This window comes from Lygodium microphyllum, chromosome 30 (assembly GCF_053477565.2).
Source record: "Lygodium microphyllum isolate KBCC chromosome 30, Lygodium_microphyllum_v1.1.10, whole genome shotgun sequence".
NCBI lineage: Eukaryota > Viridiplantae > Streptophyta > Polypodiopsida > Schizaeales > Lygodiaceae > Lygodium > Lygodium microphyllum.
Window position 1 is genome coordinate 48,893,603 of NC_141164.1, and position 16,511 is coordinate 48,910,113.

General features: G+C 39.1%; 1 pseudogene; it reads right to left on the reverse strand.

Moving 5' to 3' along the window:
• Positions 1-1,268: 1,268 nt before the first annotated feature.
• LOC148009819 (uncharacterized) lies at positions 1,269-16,000 on the reverse strand (annotated as a pseudogene).
• Between the last annotated feature and the right edge of the window lie 511 nt (positions 16,001-16,511).

The window sequence follows — 16,511 nt, forward strand, 5'->3', positions numbered from 1 at the left end:
GGTCTTGGCGGTTGAGTGAAAGCTCCCACACTAGATTAAAGAATTACAAGAATCCTACTTTCGGATGAAGATCTCAGCTATGTTTTTTAGAATGTATAGCAAGGTCTCATCGAGGATAACTCTCATTATCAACTTAAAAATGGCCTAATCTAGTTAAATGGTAAGATTGTTATTCCCTCAATTTCTTCTTTTACATGGAAAATTATGGAGGAGTTGCATTATTCACCTTTAGTTGGACACCTTGGAGTTTTTAAAACGTACTATAAAATTAGTAAAAGCTTTTATTGGAAAGGACTATAGAAAGATGTCAAAGATTTTGTCATGAAGTGCATGCCTTGTCAGGAAGAAGAGTTTAATTTTAAATCGAGCATGCATGAACTAAGTAGAGACAAAAACCGAGCATGCAAAGACCAAACGGAGCAATAAAAAAGAGCAACACGAAGAGAAGTGATAGAATTCAACCAGTATAGAACCAAAATCACGCCTCTTATCTGATCTAATTGTTTATTGAAAACTCTCAAACCTTACAATGCCACAACTTGAAGTGACAAAAAAACACTCCATGCATGCTCAAATTTGATAATTAAACCATATGATAGAGATTAAAAGACCCAAGGCTATCAAATTTTTCAAACCAACCCATACAATACTCATAGTCTTAGCACAATAGTCATTTTCTTAAGACAACACCAAAAGCTCAATACACTTCACACCCTCTCTTCTCCACACTCATCATCTACAAAACAATGTCCCACTCTTCTGCCTTTGTTGGTTTTTGTCTTGATTGTATCATAGGAGGCATCCTTGCTCATCTCCCTTGCAAATTCCTCCGCATAACATGGTAGTACACTACATTAAGAATTTTATAAATCGCATTTCATTAACATTTCAAAGCACATGGCAAACACAAAATCATGTCATCCTAGAGTGCATATAATGTCCTAAATAAGTCAAAAAATTAAGTAGTAACCTTGACAAACCATGACAAAACACAAGCCAATAGTAGTAACCATACTAATCAAAAGGGCAGTCATATGCATTATCCACTAGCTTACTCTTTGAAATCTCCTCGTCTAAGCTGGACTGATCTCTAGTACCTACAGAAGGTCCCTCTACCAAAGGTTGTAGAATTCGACCAACAATGTTAGGGTCATTATCAAAAGAATAACAGGGGCGGCCAGATGCGATGCATGCATGCATCAAAGGGATTGTACCACTACCATCTCCAAAGCCAATCCTTTGGGAGGACAAAGAGCCTCTAAAAAGCATCAAACAAATCTGCCACTCCGCTGCACACCTGATCTCAAACGTGCCTCCTCACTAGCCTCCAATACCCTCATAAAATCTAGCAAATAGTGACAAATGACATGCCGCGAGAACTGCACACCATGATCATGTTGTAATGTGGCACTCTCCTAAAGAAATAAAGAGGCCATGTAGCCTTGACATCGTAGCATGTAAAAGTAGAAGGCATCCATCTGTCGCACAATAATGACAAAAAATAGAGATATTTCAAAAAATAATTATAATATTTTCACTTGAAATATTAAAGAGCTTTGATCACCGAACGCCCACAAAAAATCCGTGCAAAGTCATCTCCCACAACGGAATAATGATAGTGACAAAGTCCTCACCCCGCACGCATAATGAGCCCATCCGCATTGTGCAAATGAGGCCGGGGCTTAAATACCGCAAGCTGCACAAGAAACACCCCTTACATAAAGGCAAAGGGATAAATTATTAAAGTAGTGCAAATTTTTTTATTAATTACCCCTCCCCTCATCGATGCATGGCAGGGGGAGAGGGAGTGAGTTACGGAGGAGTGTGGTGTGCATGCGAGAGGGAGGGGAGGCACGAATGCCTCCATGTGGTGGATCATCCTCCCTCCCTTACACTAGATAACCTCCCCCTTAGCCTTGGGGGGGAGGCATGATTAGAGGGAGAAGATAGGAGGCTACCATGCTATCTAAGGAAGGACTGCCACCTGTCGTGAAGAGTGCTACCACCACATGCTGCTGCTGCCACCCGTTGCAGCTGCATTACTGCTGCCTAATATTCCTCACATCACCACCATCGAATTCATCGCCATCGTCATCTTCTTCACTCTCTCCATCATCACAACTCCCTCTTCCCACGTTATCTGTTGAAGTAGAAGCTTCTTGAGAAGCTTCTAAGGTTCGGATCCCATAAGCCCCGTTTCCATGAGTCTCTCCAGTTTTAGAAACTAGGCTCATAAGCCCAAAATCTTGCGCAAAAGGGGAAGTAGGTAGACTTGAGGTTGTTTTGCCCAAGCTTGGAGGAATTCAAAAATCACACAAAGGCAAGGAAAAACCGCGGAGTCTGAATTCCACATCATCAACGATGACTCCAAAGCCAAAGACGTTGTCGTCGCGTTAAGAGTTGAAGGTCTACCACCGGGGCTTTTAGTGCAGAAGAAGAGTTTAGGATTCAAGATTCAGAAAGGAAAGATGGATTAGGTTTTAATAAGATTCGGGGTTTAGAAATGATTTAAGTACGAAAGAGGAATTCAAGCCTTCTCACTTTGTACATAGCATACATGAACAGAAGGAATAAGGCTAACTTGATTACATCAAATGCTTCAGGATACATACATCATTTCATAAAGGATATTTTTAGATTTCCAATTCATTTATGAATGTCAAATGCAAGCTCTAATGGCATTTATTTCATGTACATAGATGGATTTCAATCCTTTGGGTCAAGTATATTGTTGATAGAATCAAATGCATCCAAGATTTGAGCCAAAGATACATGAAATGAATGGGAAAAGAATAATTTTAGCTTCAGCCCTGTTTTAAAATAGAAAATTCCAGCCCATAATCAAGTTCAAAATGAGTGCATAAACTCAAGAAGAAGCACTTTTGATCATCTATGAACAATGTCCTGAAGAAAAGAGGTCATTTTCCTCCATTACAACCATAAAAAACCCATGTTTGCTCATAAAAATAGATCAAAACAGTGGGCTTCCCTGTTTATGACTGATTTTTTTCAGCCCATAACACTCCATAAGTCTACAATATCCTCCCCCTTTGCTTGCCCCAAAGTCATTCAAGTACTTGGGTACAAGTCGAGCTTCATTGGACCAAGAATAAGGTAAACAAGATGAGAGAAGTTGTGCATAAGAGCAGGCTGAATACTCTTCTCTCAGATTTACCTTCTTTTATAGACAATTTCAGCATGCATTTTTGTCAGACCAAAGAGGCAAAGAAGTGGAGCTCTCACCATGTTTACATCTTCAGTAGTTGGACCTATTAATCTTCAGTTTGCATGCTCCATTTCATGCATCTTAGCTCCAGCTTTCTTCCAGTTGGTCAGTCAATGCAGCCTGCATTTTGTGCCAAAAAATGCGGGCTGCTCTCTGCTCAATCCCTGGTCACTTTTTGACCAGCCTAGGTCACTTGCTGGTCACCTAAGTCAATTACTTCTGGTCCCATGTGGACCTAGTGGACTTTTGACAGTTTTTGGTATCTTTTTTGGGTTTTGATCATATTTTTGTACCTGAATTAATGTGAATTATCCAGCAGACTGTCAATTACTTCCAGATGTCCAAGTTATAGGTTCCCATAGACTTATTTTTCATAAATATACATGGTATAACTGCAAATTATATGCTAAATACAAAAGAACTTGTATAACTAAGGTGGTTATTGGATAATAATGCCTAAATTTTATATGCAAATATCTTATATAACTTCCAGTGAAACTTTTCTTGTGTTCATAAGAATCCCATGATTTATATCATAAACAGTAAACTCTTTGACAATGCAAAGCGCACCTGCGGAAGCCTCGAACCCAAGCTTACACCTGGACATCGTCGCAAGTCCTCAAGCCCAGGTTCTATGAGTTTAATTCCACGTAAAAGAAATGCATTAGGCACGCTTAATTTCATGGGAAGAATGCATTTACGCATGTTTCTAATTCATGTAGCCTAGTTAATGGAAAATTGTCTACTCGAACAAGTTACTAGAGTTAGTGCATGACGTGGAGTTGGGTTGCTTGCATTTCCAAAGTTATGAATATAAATTACTTATTCATCTTACAAGCTTAGTCGCATGTTTCTCTTTTTGTGCATTTCCAAAGTGACAAGCCTAAACGCATATTGCTTAGGGTTAAAAGATGAAATTGTTAAGTGCATCTTTGATTGGCCGTGGAAAGAATAAGCATATATTGCATTTAGGCAATAACTTCCTTCTTGTGATTCGCATGAGGAAAAATTGTTAACATCCGTTAGATGTTGTCCAAAAAATTATATAGCATGGAAAAGAAACCATAGACTTGCATGTTGCATGCGAAGATGCTTGTAGAATGGATTAAAGGTTGCATGTCACTTATTCGTGATGCTTGAACTTCATTAAATGAAAGGTTGTAGGCATAGTTCCTTGATGTAAATCTTTGTAGGTTTTATGCAAGTTATCCTCCAATTTGTCATTCGTCATGACTTTAGCAAGAAAAGAAAGGGTTATTGCAAACCTTATAGGGTCAATCTCTTGAATAGCTCTTGGATGGAGTCGATGGTGCTTATCAAACCTCTTCTTATTCTTTAATCTTGCTATTTTTAGCCTTTCAATGGCTATTTTGACATCTTCTGGCCTTCTTTCAAGTTGCCTTATGTGTAAAGACAGCAATTCTTTCATGTTCATGCCTTCATCCCAAGGCAAGATACTCCATGTGACAATGGATTCCTCAATAGGCATAATAGGTGGCTGTCCATACATGAGTTCAGCTGGCATATATCCTGTCATTGCACTATGAGTTGTTCTATCAGCCCATGATGCAAATGGTAGCATTTTAGGCCATTCCCTCAACTTTCCTTTGCATGATTTTGCTAAAGCTTTAAAAATTGGTTGATGGCCTCTTTCACTCTTACCATTGCGTTCAGGATTGTAGGCTGAAGTAAGAGATAGCTTAATTCCCAATTGAGCAAAGAAATGGTGAGGTTCATCGGCATCCAATTCTCCTCTATCAGCAGTTACTTTAGCAACACATCCATACCTGTAAAATACTTCTTCAAGTAAAAATCTACAAATAGCATGAGTGGACTTTGTTGTCAAGGCCTTTCCTTCCACTTGATTTGTGAGATCTTCTCTAGCAAGTACTAGATATCTCATGTTCCAAATTCCTGTAGGCATGGTTACTAAATCAATAACCCATCTATAGTGAATAGATAAAGGATAGGTAGGCTGAAGCCCATCTCTATGCTTTACCATAGAATACATTTGACAAGCATGACAAGACTCAACAAAATGCTCAATGTATTTATACATGTTTTGCCATCAAAATTTCTCTTTTATTTTAGCAAAAGTGCCCCATATGCCTCTATGACCAGCCAATAGGCTTTCATGGAATTCTTGCATGACCTGTCTTTGTGCCTTTTTGTCACCTAAGACACGAACAAGCGCCCTTCCTTTCTTTTTTGCATGCCTCCAAAGGTAGCCATCTTTAAGAAAAAACCATAGGCTTTTCTCTTAATTCTCTTGAACTCTTCATGAGTCCATTCTTCCTTCTTTGTCATAGTGCTCAAAAATTGGCCATTTTTTAGCCAATCATCTGCATAATATCCTTCTTTAAAGTGTGAACAAACCATAACAAAACATGGAATATGCTGTTTACTAGCTGTCCATTGTCCTTCTTTGGTTGATTCATCCTTTCTTGCTGATGTAAAAGTTGTTTTATCAGCTAAACTTGTTGTTCTTGCTGTAATTTTTGTTGTACTTACATTAACAGCTTCATTTATAAACTTTGATTCTTCTTCATCCATCATTTCTTCTTCATCCATATATCTGGCACATGAAAGCATGTCAACAACTCGATTATCTCTACCTACAATGTGTTTCAAATCAGGAGTTAAGGATTTAATATAGGCTATCCATCTTAGCATGGCTATGTCAGGAGTGGAACAGTTGGCTATCATGCCTAAGAGTGGAAGGCAATCTGTCTCAACTATAACATGTGCGCCCATGAAGTACTCCCTATCACATTTTAATGCACTTACTATTCCCCAAAGCTCTCTTTTAATTTGAGCATACCTTCTTTGTCGTTCATTAAGAACCTTTGCTCCAAAGCGGATTACATATCTGTTGCCTTCAAGGTCGTCTTGACCAACTGCCCATCCTATTCCAATAGGACTTGTGTCCACTGTGAGTATAATGGGCTGTCCATTAGAGTAGTTATCCCTCTTTAAAGTGGGAGCTGAAGTCAACGTTTTCTTGAGTTTCCGAATAGCCTGAGTGTGTTCTTTTGTCCATAGAAACCTTTGGCCCTTTCTTAGAAGCTGATAAATACTTTTAGCAGCATGGGCAAAATTTGGTATCCAAACAAGGTAGAAGACACATGCACCAAGAAATCTTCTCACTTCTGAAACATTTGTACATTCTTCTTGCATTTTGCTGATTGCATTTATTTTAGATGGACAAGGCTTTCAGCCATATGAACCACACATATGACCGACCACAATGACTTCTTCAACTCCAAAAACAGATTTAGCTCCTGAAAGAGTAAGATGAACTTCTTCTAATTTAGACAAGATTTGAGCACAATCATTAATATGATCAAAAATAAACTTTCGACATCCAAGTTTATTGAGTTCTTCATTTTTCTCATGAACTTCACATCCTTTGATTGGAACATCATCAAGGAAAGGAAGAGTCAATTGAGGAATATAATCCCTCAATACTTTATGCATGGCATTCATCATGTGAGCTACTGAATTCGTAGCCCCTTGAGGTAGAGTACACATGCGGACTAGGCCAAGAGGCGTCTTCATTGTAGTAATGTCACGGCTTTCCAAAGCAAGCTGAAATTGGTCGTAGCCTGAATATAAGTCTCCCATGGAATAGATTTCCCTGCCTGCAAAAGCTTCAGCAAACTCATCCACAATTGGTCCTAATCCAACATTTCTAATAGTGACTTTATTGATGGGTTGTAAATCTTGAATGAATCGTAAAGATCCATTCTTCTTTGGTACGGTAAACCATCGATTGGAATATGGAGCTGAAGATGGCTCCAATATTTGCATTTTTATCTTTTCATTTAAAAGTTCCAATAACTTAGGCAAATGCGCCCTTGGAACCGGAATTGGTTTAAGATTCCAAGGCACATGTGGGACTATAAAAATTACCATTGGTGCCACAATGCTTGGATCCACACATCCGATTTCATGTGGCTGAAATGAAAAGGCTTTACCATGGTTCTTTAACATTTGCATGAAGATTGGTTTTTTAGCTGGCAAGAGGAAAGAGTCTTCACCAATTTTTAGCTTTTGTAGACTTTCAGCTGTAAATTGGTGACCAATATCTTTAGGATCACGAAGGCTTGGTTGTTTGGATACCCTTTCTGTCAATCCTTCGCTTTTAGGTGGTAGAGGAGTAGCTACCGGCTTGACCTTCTTATCAACTGTTTTATATTTTGTTTCTACTCTTGCTTCATCCTTGTTTGGCTGTCCAAAAGCTTCATAATCTGCAAATTCTTGAATTATGTCATACATATCCAATGTACATACCTGTATGGACTGATTTTCACCTTGATTTTCTGCATGAATGGCTGTATAAATTTCAACCATTGTATCATTATAATTCAGCCCATAAAATAGTCCTGAAATTTCTTCATCTTTAGGTAAAACATCAATTTGCTTCAGCTCTTGCTCCATATGACTCAAATACTTTCTTTTAGCCCTATTGATGGTTGAAAATTGTTTATAACAGCCAACTCCATTGGCTGAAAAAACCTGCAAATCAGCTTTTGGCCTTGCCTCCTTCATATGTGGAGGCAATTTTTTTGTGACATGATGCACTGCCATAGCCTCCACTTATAGCAGTGCTACCCGAAAACCCTTAAATTCTCGGGCATTAGGAGGAACAGGATGATCTCTCAATCGATCCCTATTCCGATGGTGATTAACATAGACAGTTAGAAATTGAACAGCTTTATCATTATCCTTGCTTCTTATCCGAGCATATGATGAACCATCATCAAGAGCCTTTTTCTCTAAATGAGACTTGGAAATAAATGGTTATCCAAGAATGATTGGATAACTGCAAGAATCTTGAACAAAGAAATGAAACTCATCTTTTACATTACCAATAGTAACTTGTACATAAGGACATGCTGCATAAAGATCGCAAGAAGAGTTATTGGCTACCTTCATGCGCCACCCTGGGTCCACATCAATGGGCCATCCACCATTCTCATAGAGACTTCTTGACATAACATTAATTTATGAACCATGGTCTATAAGGGCAATGCATGGAGTTTCTTTCTCACCAATTTTTACAATAGTTTCAGTAGTCGCCCTTGCCCAATGGGTACGGGAATAGTGACTACTTGGAATAAAGTGAGTTTCACTTTCTTCCTGCATGTTGTGAAGAAAAGTCTTTTTCTTATGCATGGGCTGCACTTTAGATTGAGAAGTTTCCACCATTATGGCTTCTTCAACTTCTGCTTCATGAATGTCTTCATCTTTGGCTTCTATGGCTGCAATCAATTCTTTGATTGCCTCCAATCAAATCCCTTGAGTTTTCAGCTTCTCTTCATCCTGCAAATACACATGAAGTACTTGCAAAAAAGCATGTACAGATTCTTCAATTTCCTCACTAGCATATTGTCTTTTTTGTTTAATTATATTAATTATTACATCATGAAATCCTTGTTTTGCAATACCGAGAATTTCACCTAATGTAAATTCAATTCTACTTCCAAGAATTCTTTCTTCTAGGATCAGTTTAAGATCCGTTGCGGTCTCTATATCAGACTGCAACTTGTAACTGGGATGTTTGCTTTTTCTTTTTCCTTCTGTTTTCTTTGCTTGAGGGGCTTCTCCCATATCAAATTCTGGTGGTGGCGTATTTTCAGTAGCCTTTTGTTGGTCTGGTTTACTTCTTGTTATGCGTTTAGTTGGTCCTAAAGAAGAAGGACCGGCAACATCTTCATCTCTTCTTCTCTTTTATTCTATCATGGCTTCTTGATTATTAATTTCAGCTAGCCGGGAAAAAGCTGAAAATGAATCCACAGGCTCGAACCATCCGATTCTCCCTCGAATACATTGACTAGTAGTGGTTAAATCATCCTTATTTGCCTTGCCTTGCTCCATGCGTTCCAAGGCCTGCGTCCACACTTTAGATTTTGCATTAGTTTTACATGCTTTAACAAATTCATTAGTTGGCTCAATTTGCAACCCATAAGTTGCAGCATCAATAGTTGCATAGGCTGTTCTTGTTGCCAAATCCTCCAATCTTTTCTTCATGCTACCGTTACCGAAGTTTGGCTCAAGAGGAAGCCCGGTTTCGGTTGCATGAATTTTACCATCCTTCTAAAAGACTAATTTTTGTGCTTCAGCTTCACGGAATGCTCCACACTCCCTCTTGTCATGTTGAAGGCTATCACACCAAATGCAACATCTTTTAAAGCCTTCTCGTGCAGGTCTTTGGGCGGTTGAGCGACCCCTTTCTTCTACTTTAACATCAAGCCTTTCTACTTTAGCATTAATTTCTGATAAATTAATATGGAGATCCCACATGCTTTTAATTAATTCATCCATAACATCCTTCTTTGGAGAAGGAACAACAGAATTTCTTGATTGCTCGACCATAGAGACAGGAGGTCGAGAAGCTGGAACAGGCTCCTTCACAGAATCAGTTGTTATAGGGGTTGATCCCCATCCTAGGCGCAATCCCTCTCTTCGAGCAATCATATTAACTTCTTGAGTGACATCACTCCAAGCAGTCTTCAATCCCGACTCAGAGTTAGGGTCTTCAAGTCGGTCAGTCAAATTCTCCTTAAGAGAAGAATCTGCAGCTTTTAAAAATAATTCAATCTTTTGACTTTCCATACCTTGTTGGTCATCGGGATCTAGTTGGGAAAATTTGCTTTCAAATTCTTGATGAAGAGCAGTAGTAGTTAGACCCTTATTGGGCCTTTCGACCCATTCGGTGAAGATTTTCTTTGTCATAAGGCCAGAATCTTCAAGGAAAAATTCTTATCGAAGAGCCTTCTTGAACACAGTCCATCCTGCATCTTTTTGGGAAATACCATGAATTCGGTCCTCGAGACCATGCACAGCCAGGCGGGCAAAGTAACAGCTCCAGGCATGTTGAGGAACTCCAAAGAAGACCATCTTGTCAGTGTAGAGACGGATAAAAGAGGTCACATTTTGCCCATTAAATTGCTTAACCAACTGCTTCTAAGGCCTTAATGGTAGCAGCATCAATCCGTTCTTCTTCTTGTCTCCGTTGTTGTTGCAATTGCAACTGCTGCTGAAATTGCAGTTGTTGTTGTTGGCTCTCTTGCATTAGACGAACCAATTGTTGCAAAGCATCTCCTCCTGAGCTTGATGATTCTCCCATTAGACTTCTTCTTCCGCAGCAGACCTTCACGTCGGGTTCACCATTGTCGTCGCGTTAAGAGTTGAAGGTCTACCACCGAGGCTTTTAGTGCAGAAGAAGAGTTTAGGATTCAAGATTTAGAAAGGAAAGATGGATTAGGTTTTAATAAGATTCGGGGTTTAGAAATGATTTAAGTATGGAAGAGGAATTCAAGCCTTCTCACTTTGTACGTAGTATACATGAACAGAAGGAATAAGGCTAACTTCATTACATCAAATGCTTCAGGATACATACATCATTTCATAAAGGATATTTTCAGATTTCCAATTCATTTATGAATGTCAAATGCAAGCTCTAATGGCATTTATTTCATGTACATAGATGGATTTCAATCCTTTGGGTCAAGTATATTGTTGATAGAATCAAATGCATCCAAGATTTGAGCCAAAGATACATGAAATGAATGGGAAAAGAATAATTTCAGCTTCAGCCCTGTTTTAAAACAAAAAATTCCAGCCCATAATCAAGTTCAAAATGAGTGCATAAACTCAAGAAGAAGCACTTTTGATCATCTATGAACAATGTCCTGAAGAAAAGAGGTCATTTTCCTCCATTACAACCATAAAAAACCCATGTTTGCTCATAAAAATAGATCAAAATAGTGGGCTGCCCTATTTATGATTGATTTTTTTCAGCCCATAACAGTCCATAAGTCTACAATATCCTCACCCTTTGCTTGCCCCAAAGTCGTTCAAGTACTTGGGTACAAGTCGGGCTTCATTGGACCAAGAATAAGGTAAACAAGATGAGAGAAGTTGTGCATAAGAGCAGGCTGAATACTCTTCTCTCAAATTTTCCCTCTTTTATAGACAATTTCAACATGTATTTTTGTCAGACCAAAGAGCCAGAGAAGTGGAGCTCTCACCATGTTTACATCTTCAGTAGTTGGGCCTGTTAATCTTTAGTTTGCATGCTCCATTTCATGCATCTCAGCTCCAGCTTTCTTCCAGTTTCCCTCAGTTAGTGCAGCCCACATTTTGCACTGAAAAACGCGGGCTGTTCTCTACTCAATCCCTGGTCACTTTTTGACCAGCCTAGGTCACTTGCTGGTCACCTAAGTCAATTACTTCTGGTCCCATGTGGACCTAGTGGACTTTTGAGAGTTTTTGGCATCTTTTTTGGGTTTTGACCATATTTTTGTACCTGAATTAATGTGATTTATCTAGCAGACTGTTAATTACTTCCAGATGTCCTAGTTATAGGTTCCCATAGACTTATTTTTCATAAATGTACATGGTATAACTGCAAATTATATGCTAAATACAAAAGAACTTGTATAACTAAGGTGGTTATTGGATAATAATGCCTAAATTTTGTATGCAAATATCTTATATAACTTCCAGTGAAACTCTTCTTGTGTTCATAAGAATCCCATGATTTATATCATAAACAGTAAACTCTTTGACAACGCAAGGCACACCTGCGGAAGCCTCAAAACCAAGCTTACACGTGGACATAGTCGCAAGTCCTCAAGCCCAGGTTCTATGAGTTTAATTCCATGTAAAAGAAATGCATTAGGCACGCTTAATTTCATGGGAAGAATGCATTTATGCATGCTCCTAATTCATGTAGCCTAGTTAATGGGAAATTGTCTACTCGAACGAATTACTAGAGTTAGTGCATGACGTGGAGTTGGGTTGCTTGCATTTCCAAAGGTATGAATATAAATTACTTATTCATCTTACGAGCTTAGTCGCATGTTTCTCTTTTTGTGCATTTCCAAAGTGACAAGCCTAAACGCATATTGTTTAGGGTTAAAAGATGAAATTGTTAAGTGCATCTTTGATTGGCCGTGGAAAGAATAAGCGTATATTGCATTTAGGCAATAACTTCCTTCTTGTGATTCGCATGAGGAAAAATTGTTAACGTTCAGTAGATGTTGTCCAAAAAATTGCATAGCATGGAGAAGAAACCATAGACTTGCATGTTGCATGCAAAGATGCTTGTAGAATGGATTAAAGGTTGCATGTCACATATTTGTGATGCTTGTACTTCATTAAATGAAAGGTTGTAGGCATAGTTCCTTGATGTAAATCCTTGTAGGTTTTATGCAAGTTATCCTCCAATTTGTCATTCGTCATGACTTTAGCAAGAAAAGAAAGGGTTATTGCAAACCTTATAGTGCATAGAAGTAATGAATCACATATTTACACGTAATATGATGTCTTGCAACTATTTACACCTTTAGAACAAGTTTAGCATCTCTAAGAAGAGATCGTTTCTTGTTGCAAGACAAGTAGGCCAATTGGTTAGATCACTTGTAAGGGTATAACCCTCAAGGGATTCGTATAAGCATAGCTAGTTAGTACAACGAACACCTCAAAGTGCTAGCTAGGGTTTAGCATGTTAGAAATTCTGCCTAGTATGGCACTTGGTCACCAAGTCGAGACCTTCAAACCCAAAGGTCTTGTCCACATTCACGGGATGTTTGGGTAAATTGGATGCCCATACACTAACGATCTAGGGTTTTACCCTAAGGATCGATCGACCTAATACTAAACTCCGATTGAGTTTAGAATCCTTAGGACCAAGCGTGGTGACCTTGAAAGGTTAGGGATTGGGTTGGGTAAGAAGACACCCCAAACACTACATCTTAATTAAGCATACTTCTTGACCAAGGAACGTCATTGATGGGAGATTTAAACCACAGGTTAGATGCGACTCCTATGCAACAAGATTGCAATGTCGCATGGTTTTGTGTTAAATCACAAAGTAGAGTTGCCACTCCTTGGAATAAGGTTGGCAGGTTCTAGCGCAAGTCTAACTTGTAAGAGAATGAGTAATCGTGCTACTGAGTTGCCAAGTTAGGGTAGCAAGCAATTAACAAATCAAGTTAGAGTGACATGGTCGCTAGTATTTACTGTCTTAACTTAAGGAACCTAAGGTGTGGTTAGTTTGTGTTAACAGGATATGACCTTAACCGAAGGATCAAAGGGTAAACAAACAAACCCTTGGGGATCTTGCCTAGTCGCAATTGATCCCGGATCGAATGTTGGATGCATTCGGAGAAAGGATTCACTCCTTAGTAGTTGGCCAAGTAAACGACCACTAGTTTGATTGTGTTTGTATAGTTTAGGAGCACTGTTTGCATTGCTTGCTCAAGGAACTAAAGATGGAAAAATAAATAATGTTTCAATGTTTTCATTTCTTGCTCAAGGAACTAAAGATGGAAAAATAAATAATGCTTCAGGTTGAAGGCCTGAAGGGAGAGGCAGCATCAGTTATCCCCGACTATCTACCTGACCCTAATCAAGGGGGTTGTTAGCCGTGCCAGGAACATGGATCGAACCCACTGCGAGAGGTCTCTCTGTTGGGGGCTACTTGGAGTAGGAGGATGCTTGGGTGCCACGGGGCTCTCACCGTAAATCACTTGCCTTCCGGGCCCTACACAAGAGGCCAACATGACTCTGGATTGGATCTCGAGGCTTGCATACTAGTGTATAGGAAGAATCTTGGATTAGTAATGCCTGTGCATTGTTGGATTGCCTTTGGGAAAATTATGGATTGCCTTTGGGCGGATTATGGATTAGCCTACGAGATGGATTATTATGATGTATTCTAAAGACTGATTAATAAGATAACCTGTTGAAAATGAACTTGTTTGACACTGTTTTTCTATGTTAAATGCTAAGTTTATGTGAAGGAACCGGTGACTAATTGGTTAATTAAGGAAGTTGTTTTATGCATGTCCAACTAAATGTGGTAGGTAATTAGACAACTAAAGCAACCCTGAGGAAAGTGCGGTGGATGTGGCCATGGGTCCGCCGTCCTACGGATGGGTGGTCCCAGTTGGCCGGGAATTTTTCTCAAATGAAATCAACAGTAGGAACTTTTCTCGAAGGAAATGAACAGTAAGGAACGATGACTTAGAATTTAGGGTATTAGAGTCCCAATTTATGTTGTTTTAGGGGAACAGAATGGGACTATGCCTTATGGGTAGAGAGGTCGAGCTTTGCATCCCTCTTGTTTCCCATTCTCCTTGAACCAAGTGTAGCATGAATCCATTTCGACCCTGACGTTTCTGTGTAAAGTAGTTTGCCTAGGGTTCGAGGCTAGCTGCCGTTCTAGGAATTTGACCACTAGGAGAACCCTGATTCAAGTCCGTCCTAAGTGGGAATGGCCGGAATGCTTCCGCTTCATGGCAGACTCGGGAAGACCTAGATCGCAAAGCCCGTGACATTCCGTGGGAGTGACGGGAAATGCTTTTTGGATTCTCTTCCGGATGGGCTGCTAAGACGTGTCTTGCGAGCAAACAGGTGGACACGTACACTAATCAAGAACAACAAAGCACCAAGAAAACTGAGTATACAATAACCATGTCAAATACCTCCATGGCAATACCCTCAATCGTAACCTCATCCATGAAGTCTAAGTCCTCAACCATGAATCTACGCACAATCTTCAACTCACACCGTAGGACATACTTCTCCACCCACGAGGGAGAGTTCCCTGACAGAAAGAAATACATTTTAAACATTGACAATCACCTAACAATCTTATTCACAAGAACCTAACAATCCTATTTACATATTTTTGACTCAAAGAATCACTTGAAATGGAGGCAAGACAAACAACCCATCTTGAGTCTGCCAAACAAGCTGTTGCCACTCCAAGTCCATGCCAAATATGATCTTCTGACACCTTGTTCCACAATGGAACACCGTCTCGTCCATGCATAGAGTCCATGGGAAGATCCAAGAGCACAAAGTTAGCAACCCATGCCACTGTCTTTTTCTTTTTTTTATACTCCACCCCCAATTTATTGATTTTTAAAAAAATGTATGGATCTTTGCATAATCCTCATTTCTAATAGAGGATGCAAAATCCTTACCCATAGAAATATAATCTCCACATCCAAATGAAAAGATAGAGCGATCCAAAGAAGCCCCCCCTTGTATGGACAAGAGTGGCACACATTCTTTTTGGGATGGTGGTCTAGGATGTGAGGATGGACCTAAATACAAAACAAGCATAACATACAAGACAATCATGGCAATAATAATGAATGAACAACAAGCATAACATACAAAACAATCGACTTGCATGTATCCATAAAACGAAGCATACCATTATGAAAGCTACCATGCATACCAACATCGAGTGGTGGTGAATTGTCATCAACAAAAATTTCACGATCTAAGACAAAAAAAACAAAGCAACATAAATCTTTATTTTACAAGGAATGTATATAAAGTATCCAACATAGAGAGCTAGCCTTCTCTAAGTTGCATGAGACATGAATATGCAAAATGAAATAAGTAAAAATCACATGTACTCTGTGTCTCATTAATTTGAGCTTGCTTGCCCTTTTGAGATTGCTTGCCTCTTTGAGCATGCTCACCCCTTTGTGCTTCCTTGCCCCTTATTTGATCTCCTTCAAAACCACTCCTTTGTTAGAAAAGTAAAGCTTAAGGAAAGAGAGGAGATAGTTGTAGAAGCCACTTTACCTTATAGCCACCACTTGCACCCTTTCCCTTTGATTTTTGCCATTCCTCAAACTTATCTTTCTCACTTGGAAATACATGGGATGAGGGGATATCAATCCACCAAGGGCATGTCTCAATCTCAAATGGTGAGAGACCAATAATATTCTCCCCATACATAGTGGACTCTTTGTTAGTAATATCCACCCATGTTTTACAAGCCTTGGGCAAATCAACAAGCAACTTGAGGTCTCTCAAGTGCAAAAAATACCTAGAATATTCAAAGATAATTTATATGGGTCCCCACAAACTACACACTACAATGTCAAACAAAAGGCATTAAAATAGAAAACCAACTGATAGAGAAAGCGACAAGCGACTGCATCAAGATGGGACTGAATAGGTTGACCCTCTTTTTTTTTGGAAATTTCTATAGCACTAAATTTCTTAATGTTTCCAAAAATATGTTTTCTTCCCTCGTATTGTATGGATGCAAAGTAAACATGAAGAGATGGCTGATCGAGCGAATTAATTGGATGCTCTGTGGTAGCTACTATTCATATCTCTTGCTCCAAGGAACAAAATGCATTCTTTTCTATCATGTCTAGCAACAATTCCCTAGACAACCACCTATAATGATAGAAATACTTAAAGGCATGAAAACATGCAAAGCAAAGACAATTTTTTTCTA